This window comes from Marmota flaviventris, chromosome 4, assembly GCF_047511675.1.
Source record: "Marmota flaviventris isolate mMarFla1 chromosome 4, mMarFla1.hap1, whole genome shotgun sequence".
Taxonomy (NCBI): domain Eukaryota; kingdom Metazoa; phylum Chordata; class Mammalia; order Rodentia; family Sciuridae; genus Marmota; species Marmota flaviventris.
Window position 1 is genome coordinate 45526139 of NC_092501.1, and position 12561 is coordinate 45538699.

Below are 12561 nucleotides of genomic sequence, written 5' to 3' on the forward strand. Positions count from 1 at the left end.
GAGTGATAGCCTGGTCTAGGTGAGCCACAGGACAGGGAGGGCGAGGTGAGGTGGGGTGGGTGGACTCAAGTGGGGAAGATGCTCCCTGAGAGTGGGGTGGAAGCTCCAGAGGGCACAGGTGTTGGTTGCGTCACATGGATGCTGAAGACTCTCTAGTGATGGCAGGCCTTGGCCAGGGGAAGGAGAGACAGTGAGAAAGGTGGGATGGAAGAGTCATGGTGGAGGGAGAAGGCCCACTCTGTGGGGTCGATAGAGTCACAGTCTGAAACTTCCCCTCAGAGATGTGAAAGGAAGTGGGGACCTTGGGGTTCACTAGAAGAAGTAAGATATGGGACAGGAGCAGCCTCCCCAGAGAGAGCAGAGCGGGTGGGGTCACAAGTCTCCAGGTTTCCATCACTAGGGCCGAGACAGAGGGGATGTTCTTAAAGGAAACAGGGGTTCTGGAAGGGCCAGTGGGAGGTGTGGGAAGGCAGGTGGGTCAGGCTGGGTGAGGTAAAGAGTAATAAGTCGGGGGTGGGGGTGGTAAAGGAGAGTGTGCTGTGAGCCAGGAGCAGGGTGCAGGTGCTATAAACTCCAAAGGCAGGAGTCTATAGGATAAGCAGGGGTTCCCCAGGAAGGCGAAGATGGGGAATGTGGTCTGCAAGAGGACCCAGGTAAAGACCCTTTCATTCCTTCCAAACGCGCTCATGGAGGGGCTCCACACTATAGGAACGGCCTTTTGTACTTAGAATACATCAGTGAACAACATGACAATCCTTACTCTCATGGAGCTGATGTTCTTGCTGGTATGTGTGGAAGACAGAAAAAGCAATCAATATGCTAAGTGAATTAGAGAGTATTTTAGAGAGCGAGGAGACTGTGGTGAGAAGAAAACGTAGAACACTGTCAGATGGACCAGAATCCTGGAGGCAGAGCCGGGCAGGGGCTGGGGCAGGTTGAGATTGACAGCATGGCAGTAACGGGGGCTTGGGGAGTTGGGTTAGGCCAGGGCTCTCTGCAAAACTCCACCTAGTTTGACGTGAGCAGGCAGTAGGGGCTGAAAATAGGTAGAGGTGCTGTATGGTTACTCTGTTGGGTGGTATGTGGGAGTTTTGAGTCAAGAAGAATCTTCCAGGTTTGGTGAGAGTGACAGGAAGAGGAAGAAGAAACCAGATAGCCATGGACACCTGGTAAAGGCTAGGCACTGCTCCAGGGGGAGCCTCTTTAACTAGTCTCTACTAGTCCTCATGCCAACCCTTGTGGGTTAGGAAGGGGCTTCTCTTATTTGTCCCTAGTCGACATGAAAGCAATGGCAATACCAACGCGAGCTAATTATTGCTCAGTGCTGTGCTAAACTTTGCCTGAATTTTCTTTTTCTTTTTTGGTACTGGAGGTTGAACCCAGGGCAGTGTACCACTGAGCTACACCCAGGCCTTTTCCTGGGTTCTTACTAAGTTGCTGAGGCTGCCTGAACTTGCAATCCTCCTGCCTTAGCCTCCCAAGTAGTTGCTATAACAGGTGTGCACCACGATCATAGATGGGTCCAGGCTTAATTTTATTAATGCCTTCTCCAAGCCCATAATGAGCCCCTATTAATGCCTTCTCCAAGCCCCTAATAGGTGTCATAACTCTATTTTCCAATGTCAAGTCTGAGGCACAGTGGCCAACATCATGGACCTCAGTGGGTCTGCCAGGCTGACTTCCCCATTCACTAGCTGTGTGACTTGAGCCAGTTCCTTAACCTTTCTGGGCTCAGCTTCTGGAAATGAAGGTGATAAAAGCATCTGCCTTATCAGGTGGGATTAGGAGAAGGTGAAGTAATATATGTAAAGCACCCTGAACAGGCCCCAACACATAGTAGGTGCAGTGCAAGCATGCACTTCTATTATTGCCATCCAAGTCCACTTAGTTGTCGGGAGAGAAGGGCTTCAATCTCCCGGTGGGGCTGACCCTGCCTCCTCCTAGCTGACACTGAATTGTGTTGTTCTGGACGTGCTGACCTAGCCAGGGAGGAAGGAGCTGCAGGTCCCCCCACCCCCAGGCTTGTTCCTTTGCTGCAGGCATGTGACATATTGTGGCGTGATGTCTTTTCCCCTCATGGTGCAAGACGTGACTCAGAGGGGCATGCTGGGGAAATGCGTCTCTTGGATTTGCCCACCTCATCGCCCCTGCATTCTTTTGAATCTTTCTGAATCAGACTTTATATCTGGCTCTGCCATTCACCGGCCTTATTTATGCAGAAAACGGACCCACATTTCCAACTTGCTCAACAGCCAGAAAGATTCATCTTTGGCCTGGGGAGGGGAGCAGAAAAGGAGGGGGGGGGTAAAAAAAAAAAGGAAAAAGAAAGAAAAAGGAAGGAAGAAAGAAAGAGCTAGCAACAATCAAAACAACCTTTTTCTCGCTGTGTAATCTGGGCAGCTTCCAGGAGGATAATGTCTTTCCACCGCGGATCGCCCCCTCCCTCCCAGGCTGTTTTCACAGGAAGCAGATCCTGGAGCATTTTCAATGTGCCCCTCGAGGCAGAACAATGAGGCCCTTGAAGCCTCGGAACCCGCGCTTCCTCCAGTTATCCGGAGCCTGCGCCGAGCGCCTTCTGGAGCCGGCGAGGGGAGGTTGCACAGAGGGGACCCGGGGGCCATCTCTGGGCAACGGGGGAGGGGGCCAGTCTGCAGGGTGTTGCTGAGCCGCACGAGGGAAGCCCATTAGCCAAATAATAGGTTTGGATCCGACTGTTTTGCCAAGGTACCCGGCATTTATCTGGCTCCCCGATTGGGGGCGGGGAGCTGGGAGGACGCGGCGAGGATCCAATTACCGCTGCTCCGGCCCCGTCGCCGGGAGGCGGCGACTGGCCGGGCGGGGCGGAGGAGCGGGATCGGGAGCGGAGACCCTCGGGCCGGCCGGCCTGGGCTGCCGGGACCCGCGTCCGGGTCCTGCGCCCCGCGCCCCGCGCCGCTCCTCCCGCCGCGGCGACTCAGCTGCCTCATTGTTTATTGTGGAGTCGGCCTCGCCCCCTTCCCGTCCCCTCCCTCGCTCCCGCCGCCCTCCCGCTCCTTTCCTCCCTCCTCCCGAAAGAAAGAAGAGCCAGTCTGTGGAGACGAATGAGTCATGAATAAACAAACAGCGTGGGGGGAGCTGTCACTCAGAGCTGACTTCCTGGCCGCGCTGCGCTCCGCGACCTCCTGGCGGGACACGGAAGCCAGGCTGGCTGCGGTGGGCTGCGGCTGCGCGGGGCACACCACACGCGCCCCGCGCTCCCTCCGTCGGGGACCCCACTGGGGATGGGACGGGCAGAGGGCCCCAATCCCCAGGCCTGTCCCTGCCCACAGCCCTCACAAGCATCGTGGATCTTAAGAGTTGAGTGAGTGAGTGTGACGTGATGTCCCAGAATGGACAAGTAAGCAGAGGCTTGTGAATTAGATTCCCTTGGGTTTGACCAAAGCCGTGCACCACAGACAGGCTGTGCTAGTGGGCGTCTGCCACTGGGTTGCTTTGCCTGTGTGGGCTCATCCTCTGTGTGTGTGTGTGTGTGTGTGTCTGTGTGCGCCTGGAGTTTGTGGCAGATTCAGGGACACTGTAAGGATATTGTATATATTGCATGTGTGCTGTGTGCATGTGGTATGTCTGGCATGTGAGCTACATAAGAGTGTGGACTGGTGGGGTGTGTGTGTGTGTGTGTGTGTGTGTGTGTGCGTGTAGTGAGACCTTTTATGCTTCTGCCACTTTAAGCCTTGAGATTCTTATTTTATACTTAACACTTCTGTACTTGGTCCTTTTTCTTCTCCCTTGTGTGATCTGGTGGGTCATTTGGGGCCATCTCTCCCCATTAGGGAGGCCTCAGGGCCCCAGCAGACCTCCAGGCCCTGGCCTGGCTGGCCTCTGTGTCCAGCCAGCTGTGGCCACACGCAGGCTGACAGTGCCTGACAGTGCTGACTCATAGCTGGCCAGAGCTGAGCAGGGCCCCCGCTGTGGGGCGGGCACTCAGGGCCTCGCCTATGGGAGCCTTGCTGAGCTCCTGGGCTTGGACAGGGCCTGGGCTAGGCCAGACCTTCTGGGGGCTTGTGACGGCACAGGGTCAGCAGCAGAGACAGGAGCATGGCTTTCTTCTGACTTCCCTGGCAGCTATACATCTGCACCTGGGACACCCCAGAGCCTGTGCTCATGGCTGGGCCTTCAGGAAGAAGGTTGGTGAGACAGAGCTGCGGCCCTGGCCCCTGCTGCTTGGCTAGGTCAGCAACCTGCCAACTCCAGCCTGCTCCCTCTCCATGGAGTGGCCCTAGCTCCTGATGCTCCCCAAGCTTGGCGCTGGAGATTTGCATGCTGGGACAGATCCCCCCCTTCCCGCCAAAGCTGAAACAGGACACAGGGGTGCTGCCCTCCCCTGTTATCACTCACACCTGCAGCCCCACTTCCAGTGCCAACTTGCTGGAGTTGGTGTCCTGGCACCAGAATTGTAGCCTAGTTGTGCCCTGACCAGGGAGGCAGGCTCTAGGGTGGCAGAAGGCCAACGCTGGCCATTTTCCAGCCTCTTTCCCATCCTTCAGCAGGCAGGCAGTTTGGCAGACTAGGAGCAGCATACGTTGGGAGGCAGGTAAATGTGGGTTCACAGCTTGGTTCCTTCATTTGCTAGCTCTGTGACCTAGGGCAAGGCACTTAACCTCTCTGAACTCTTTTTTTCTTTTCTTTAAAATGTGAATTCTGATCCTTACCCCATGGGGTGGTTGCAGAAATCAAAGAGAGAATGTTTGTGAGCTTGAACACCAAGCTTGGCATTGAACGGGGGCTCAGGAAGAGACTAATCTCTGTTCACCCCAGCCCTGTCCTGGCCCCTGATCATCATGATCCAGTATTTTGTCTGCCCATCTTGTTTATCTTCTGACCGAGAAAGGGACTTGGACATTGGACCTTGACTGAAAGTTGAGGTCTCAGAAGCAGACCCAAATAGTAAGTGGGGGTCTCGGAGTCCCAGGGAAGTGTGGGGGCCTGGCCTGGCTAGGGGGACCCACAGCATTTTCCTGGGACTTTCCCTGTGGGGAGGGGTCTCCACTCCTCCGGTCACACTCTGTCTGTACCTGGGATGGTTTCAACTTGTTGGTCTGCATGGAATTTAAAAACCAGCCATTACTCAGGAATGAAGACATTTCACATGAAAGTGTGGGTTTCAATTTCCTTTGGTTCATTGGGGGATTTGGCCATACTGGCTCACATTTCTAGGTGGCAGCTGTGGGCCAGAGTTGAATAGCAGGGCCTCCCCCTCAAGGGGCCCCGTTAGGCAGGGTGCATACAGTTTGCTGCAGTCTCCACTCTTCTCTATTGCCCTGGTCTTCAAAACTAAGCATGCAAGAGGATCACGTGGAGGTTTCTAAAAATGCAGATTGTTGGGCCCGCCAAGATTTTCTGTTTTTGAGAATTTGCCTGAGAATTTCAAACATGTTCCAGTGATGCTGTTGAGGACCAGGGACCGACTTTGAAAACCACTGGGCCACCTGAGCCTGCATATGATGTATCTGTACCCTTCGTCTCTTGCTTTCACATGGAGTAGGGAAATAATTCTCTGTACTTACAACCCTAGCAAAATAGCAAAATTAAAGAGGACAGAGAAGCCAGGGGCAGGGGCCCGTGCTTGTAATCCCAGCAGCTCAGAAGGCTGAGGATCAGAATTTCAAAGCCAGCCTCAGCAACTTAGCGAGGCCTGAGGCTGCACAACTTAGTGAGACCCTATTACAAACCAAAAAAAAAAAAAAAGTTAATGGAGGTGGGGGTGTGGCTCAGTGGTTAAGTACCCTGGGGTTCAATACGTGGTATAAATAAATAAATAAATAAGTATCATTTGTTCCAGCAAAAATGGAGAAAAGGAGAGGCATACATTTCTTTGGGGATGAGAAGGATATTCCCTTGTTTTTCTTTGCACATAATTCGCATATATGTCAAATAAACACAACTTAAGGTCCTGAACGCAGAATGAGGACGAGCCATGTGGCTGCCACTACACTGGGTTTCACACCGTGTACTCACTCATTTCCTTTGTCTGTGGGGCCCACCAGGTGTTTGAGTGGGTGACTCTGCCCCACAGCTGATTCACTAATCGAACCACCATGATTTGTGTGGGCTACAGAGCCACAGGATGGAAAGCAGACCTAGTTTCCACCCTTAGGGGCTCACAGACCATGGGGACAGGCGGATAAAAGAAACTAAGCTAATATATACAAGAAATAATTATCATTACCATAACAATCAGGGTGCTGAGGTGGGGAATGGGCTGTACAGGCACTGCCTGAAGTCTGGGTATTCACAGAAGCTTTCCTGAGGTCCTCATCCTAGGGGGGAATGAGTTGGGAAGCAAATGGAATCCTGGACCAAGTCAGCTTGAATCTTTGCCCTACGATATGGAGGCAGATTGAAATTCAAGAGGCCTAGGCTCCAATGCTGGCTCCAGTATCCCTTTGCTTGGGTCTCCCCATCCCTACAGATTTTTTGGGGGAACTGGAAATTAAACCCAGGGGTACTTAATCACTGAGCCACATCCCCAGCCCTTTTTCTATATTTTATTTAGAGACAGGTTCTCACTGAGTTGCTGAGGGCCTTGCTAAGTTGCTGGGGCTGGCTTTGAACTTGTGATCCTCCTGCCTCAGCCTCCCGAGCCTCTGGGATTACAGGTGTGCGCCAGTGTGCCTGACTCCACCCATATAGATTTTATCCCCCTCAAAGCCCAAACCCTTGCTCACCAAACCCAAGAGAAGTACTGGCCTTGACCCATGCTGCTATCCTCCCTCCATTACTCCCTCACATCCTCTGACCTCCAGGTCTGACTGCCACCTTGTTCTTCCTGGCCAGGTCACATGACACCTAGAGTTGTTACTTAGTGCTTTATGAAGCTCCAGGTTTGTCTAGAGACCATGGCATTCCCTGAAAATTACTTTGTCTCTCTGGACCTCAGAACCTTCAGGACCATTTTGTCCTAGTCAATTGAGAAACTCAATGCAGTGCTTTCCATGGAGAATGCTTTCCAACTGGTCTGTCCACAACATGGGTGACGGGCAGGGCTTTTCCTTCCTCTTGCCTTTCCTCACAGAGGCTGGCCCAAGACAGAGCACAGAGCAGAAGATGGGATGGGAACTGGCACTTCTCTTCGTTGCCTCTTCTAAGATGCCTGAAGAATCTTGCCTGATTGTGGTGAACTTGTGACAAATTCTTCCCCTATGGTGCCCGCAGCAGACATCACTAATCAACCATGAGTTTTCCATTGAGTTCATGTGGGGTATAATGTCTGATTCTTCAAAGCAGTCCTCCAGGAAGCTCATGTCATGAATTGGAGTTCACTCGTGGGATGAAATTTATTAGCCATTCTTATTTTAGGGAGAGGACCCAGGTAGGATTCTAGGCAAGAGGCTGGAGTGGCCTGTATGCTAGCTAATGAAGAGAGCTCTGGGAAGTGGACAAGGAGTGGGCAAGATGTCCCTCTGAAGGAGAGATCCTGGGCTAAGAGGCATCAGGGCAGAAATGAGGAACCAAGACAGAAGGAGGTTCAGAGGGCAGTGTGCCCTGCTCCAGATCTCCGGAGGGTCACAAAAGGGTGTCCTGAGAGTGAGGACTTCTGGAACTTACCACTGCCAACCCCCAAGCTAAAGTATCATCCTTCCCCAAAGGCTAGACCACTCCCCACCCTAAGTTCCAAGCAGAGGCAGCTCAGGCACTTTGGAGGGTCCCTCTGTAAGCCAAAGAAGCTTTTATGAAAATTAAATGTGGATGTTTGTGTTCCGGGAACATCAATATATTTGACAGAGCCATGGTCCTTGGGAGAGCACAGGCATGCTGATGGCTGTCAAAGCTCCAAGGGACTGTCAGGGCTACCGAGGGACTGTCTGGAGGTCCTGCAACCTACCCTGGGTGGAGGCTCCACGGCTAGATTGCAGAGCTGAGCACAGTTCCCTGCACAGAGTGGTGTCACACGGACCCGAGGAAGGTCACATCTTCTTACTGTACTCAAGTCCTGGGGTGAGACATGGTGGGCCTTGGTCTGCTCTGGAGCTTGGCCCTGGTGGTCCAGGAGAGTTTTGAACAGTCTGGCTGCTGGGCACTGCCCGTCATCCCCAGTGCCCTGGGCATTCTCCACGGCCAAGCCTTTGCCTGCCTGTTCTCCAGGCCTGGTGTTCCCATCCCTGCTCCATTTGAATCCATTCCAGGTCCTTTTGTTTCTTAAGGGTCAACTTCAGGGCCATTTCCTCCACGAGGCACTGCCTGGTGAAGACCTCTGGCTCTCTCTGCTGCTGTCCACACAGGACCTGATGTCTACATGTCTGTGAGAATCAGAGGCCACCGTGCTTCCTGCAGGCTGTGAGGGCAGATGGGGACCACAGCTCTGGGGTGAGGCCAGGCCAGACTGTGAGCTGCCTACAACCCCCTCAGCTCCAGGGGTTGGTGGCCAAGAGCACACATCTGGTCTTGTTCACCTCCACCCATGTGCACTGCAGGATGAACAGGCCTGGCCTTTGGTCTCCACAACCGTTGCTTCTCAGCATCAGGGCTCAGGGACCAGGCTTGCAGATGGAAATGCACAGTGAATGGTGTAGGGTCCAGGCACATTCCCCAGCTGGAGGTGTGGCTCTGTGGTTACTCAGCCTCTCTGAGACTCGGTTTCCTCAATTGTAAAATGGAGCACCTGTTCCCATCTAAGAAGGCTATCATGAACATGTCAGGCACCAAGTTCTCTCTGCGTAGAGTATTATGTGCTTCCCCTTTGCCCACATGGCTCCTATTCATCCTTCCGACAATGTGGCCTCCATATCACCTCCTCCAGGAAGCCCTCTCGGGTCACATGGTCCAGTTAGGTTCTCTCACTGTGGAACTCTGCTCTCCTCTTCCACTGTTCTTTTCTCTAGGTCTCCTCAGTAGAGTGTGAGCTGCAGAAGGGCTTCTTCCCAACTGTATCCCCATGTAGTCAGCCCAGGGCCGCCATTTTGAATGCAACCAGTGGATACTTGCTAAGTGATTGACAAATAAAAGTGTCTCATGAACATGGGGACCCCATAGACTGCAGCTCTTCTTCTCAAAGGTGGGTCCTAGAGGCAGTGTAACCACTCTTCATTTCAGGTGGTCGGTGGGATGCTATATTGCCAGAAAGTTCTGCGTGGGCCTGTGCCAGTCCATCTTCCCTGGGAAGGGCATGTTCATGCTGGGTTTTATTGTCCTTTCAGTGTCTGATATAGTGGAGGCCAGAGGAGGCCAGTGAGGTGTGAGGCCTGAGCCCCCAACTGGTCACTGCCAGAAAGGAGCCCTGTGTGCCAGGGACTTCTGGGATGCAGCCCAAGCATGGAGGCAGATGAAGTCGCAGTCTGCACACAAGCTGTGTGGTTTGCCATCTGCTAATGGGAGTGGTGGGTGCTTCTAAAACCACACCTAAGGTGGAGGGTCTGTGCTCACTGAGGTCACTGTGCTCAGTCTGAGTTTCTGGGATCATGATCCACACCCCTACAACTGTGTTTGGCTTTTTTTTTTTTTTCAGTGCCTGGGATTGAACTTGGGGGTACTTTCTCTGCCTTTGAGCTATACCCCAGTCCTTTTTATTTTTTTTCTTTTGAGACAGGGTCTTACTCAGTTGCTGAGGCTGACCTTGAACTTGTGATCTTCCTGCCTCAGCCTCCCAAGTAGCTGGGATTATAGGCTATAGGCATATGCCACTGAGCTCAGCTGTGTCTAGCTTCTGGAATTTCCTTCTTCTAACCTCTGTCTTAGTGCTCCCATCCCCTAAGTAAACCTTCCAGTTCTGCATCTTCTATTTCTTCCTGTGCTGTGGGGCCCAGTTTTTTCGTATGTCAAGTGGGAACAAGAACCTTGTGAGATTGGTATTTGGAAGATCCAGTGGAATAACCAGCACCCACAATGCTGTATAGCTAGCAAAATCCTGTCAGATAGATGTGTTTTCCTGACAGAACGTGGTCTTTACTGTGGGGAACCAGACGTGAATCAGTGCCGGGGAGTTTAGCCACCCTTTTGTGAAATTGTGGGTGCAACTCCTGGGGGCACCACTCATGTATTTACAATGTATACAGACCCCTCTGCAGTAGAGCAGACCTGGAGTCGACCCACAGCTGACAGTGCATTCTGCCCAGTGCTTGGAGGAGATGTGTGGGCAGCAGATGGTCTGCTCTGCAAGGCCACAGCTCCCTTGGACCTCTCAAATCAGTCACGACTGTCTGGGGTCCCTGAGAACTGCAATAACAGCCTTAGAAACCCTCTGCTCTGCTCAGGCAATGGCCTGGATGACACATATGTGTGGGTACACACCTGCCTGCCAGTTCACATGTGCGCATGTGTGTGCACACTCACACACACACGCATATGCACAATACTGTAGACTGACCCTCTTACTTGCACGGATCTGCATGCTGCTGCTACAAAGAGCAAAACTCATTCAGAAAGTAACTTAAAAATTAAAAAAAGGAACTTAATACACAGGGTTCTGTGCAGGAGCACAGGGATCAGCCTCTCCCACCGGGCTGCCTGCTGAGGGCCCTGCCCATTGGTATGGGAACCTGTGTCCAGCCAGCTAGCAGCCCCAGCCAGGCCCCTACACTGGCCCTGCCCCCAGTCCTGCTGACACAGTCTCCATCCTGGCCTCTCACCTCCCCAGCCCTCTCCACCCTCCCGCTGGCAGGCTGCAGTAACAAGATGCCCTTTGTGTGCTGGGTGAGGGAGGGGGCTGCGGGCAGGCTCCTGTGCTGCTTCTTGCTGCTGAGTCACAGCTCCCGCAGGGCTCTGGGGACAGAAAGTCGCAGGTGACTGGCCAGGCGGCACAGAGCCCAAGACCTTGGAGACGACCTCGGACAACCCTTCCCTTGCAGGGGTGGGGAAACCGAGTCTCAGAGAAAGGAAGGGGATGTCTCGTGCTTTCCCAGGAGCAAATATCAAGAGTAGGCACCTTGACCTGTAGCCTGGGCTCCCCCCAGACTTGTCTCCCCAGAGTGACTGCGTGTCCAGGAACACGTCCGTGCGTGCTCACACGTGTATATATGTGTGTTATGCTCAAGAGCAAGCGAGGGTGCGAGTGTGTGTGTGAGTCAGTGTGGAAGTGTGTCAGCTGTCTTAGGAGCCCTGTGGCTACTCCCAGGACACCCAGGCCTGTCCTCAGCGGCACTACCCCTTCCATCTAACTCTTAGAATTTACCTGGGTTTATCCAGGCCCACTGAGGGAATTCCAGCCAGGTAGGTGAGTACCTGTGAAGGGAGGCTCATTACGCAGCGAGTCGCCCTCCTGAACCCAATGGGGTGTCTCTCTGCCCCCTTCATGTGCAGTGTGAGCTCACCTTAGGGGGCCCCACCTGAACTCTATATGCTGAGAACATGGGCTCTGGAGCCTAGTGGCATGGGCTTGAGACCTGGCTTTGTGATTTCCTGGCCCTGTGACTTGGCAAGTTACTTCCTCTCTGGGTCTCCACTCTAAGACAAGGGATAACAACATGCTTGCCTGCAGGGCGGTTATAGGACTGAGTTTGTACCTTCATTGCTCTTACCATAACTAGTGAGCTGCATATTGTAGATCCTTGAGGAATATAAGCTATTGTTTTGATTGTTGCAAAGATTGCTGTTCTTCGTGAGCCCAAGACAGTCCATAGGAAGGAGGCAGAAAGGCCTGCAGGTGATTCGGGCCTGCAGTCTGGCTGCACAAGGCTCGGTTCCTTTCGTCACTGACAAGCAGGCAGCCGTGGTGGGGAACTCTCACTGGGAGGAGGTGCCTGTTCTGGGCTATGTCTGTTTTGAGTGGCACCACCCTGAGCCAAGGCTCCCAGGTGAGGGCTGCACTGTCTGGGACAGACTCCGGCCTCCCTGGGCCTCTCAGCTGGAGCAATGGCCAGGCCCCAGGAGGCAGGGCAGGGAGGCAAGAGGCTGGAGCTGGCACTCCTCCCTCTCAGATGGGCCTTGGTGGCCCTGGCGGGCAGTGGGCTTCCTGTTGCTGCTGTGATGGCCCAGCCAGTGCTGGGATGGCCATCTGGGCATGAGGGCGCTGAGGGGGCCCGCCAGCCATCTGCTTGCTTGGCACTGGCTGCTTCCGAAAGGCAGCAGGGCGTCCATGGAGCTGGGGCAGAGGGAGGGGGCCTCAGAGGCCCGTTCTCTAGCCTGGGCAGCCTGTCAGGTCCCAAGCTGTCATGAGGAGGCCCGGTCCCCCAGCACCGTGCTCTAATTCTGCCCACATATATCCAGAGCCCAGAAGTCAGGAAGCCTGGCTTTCAAACCTGCAAGGTCGGCTATGGCTATGTGGCCCTAGGGAAGCCACACCCTCCTGGCTCTCAGGCTGTCCATCTGCACAGAGGGCAGGCTGGATACTCAGAACCAGACCTTTATCCAGTTTATGCTACCTTGAGGCCCAGGGTCTGACTGGGGTCAAGCTGGGCAAGCCCCCAGCTCTGACCCTGGGGCCAGTCTTTAGGTCCAGAGCTGGGGTTCTTGCTCAATGACAGCCCAGGTAGATACAAGGTGACAATATGCTGAGTGACATCTCCAGAGAGAGCTGGGGGCTAGCTAGGATTCATGCATTTATTTATTTTTTGTTCAGTTTGCTGAGTGTCATGCCCCAAACTGCCAGGC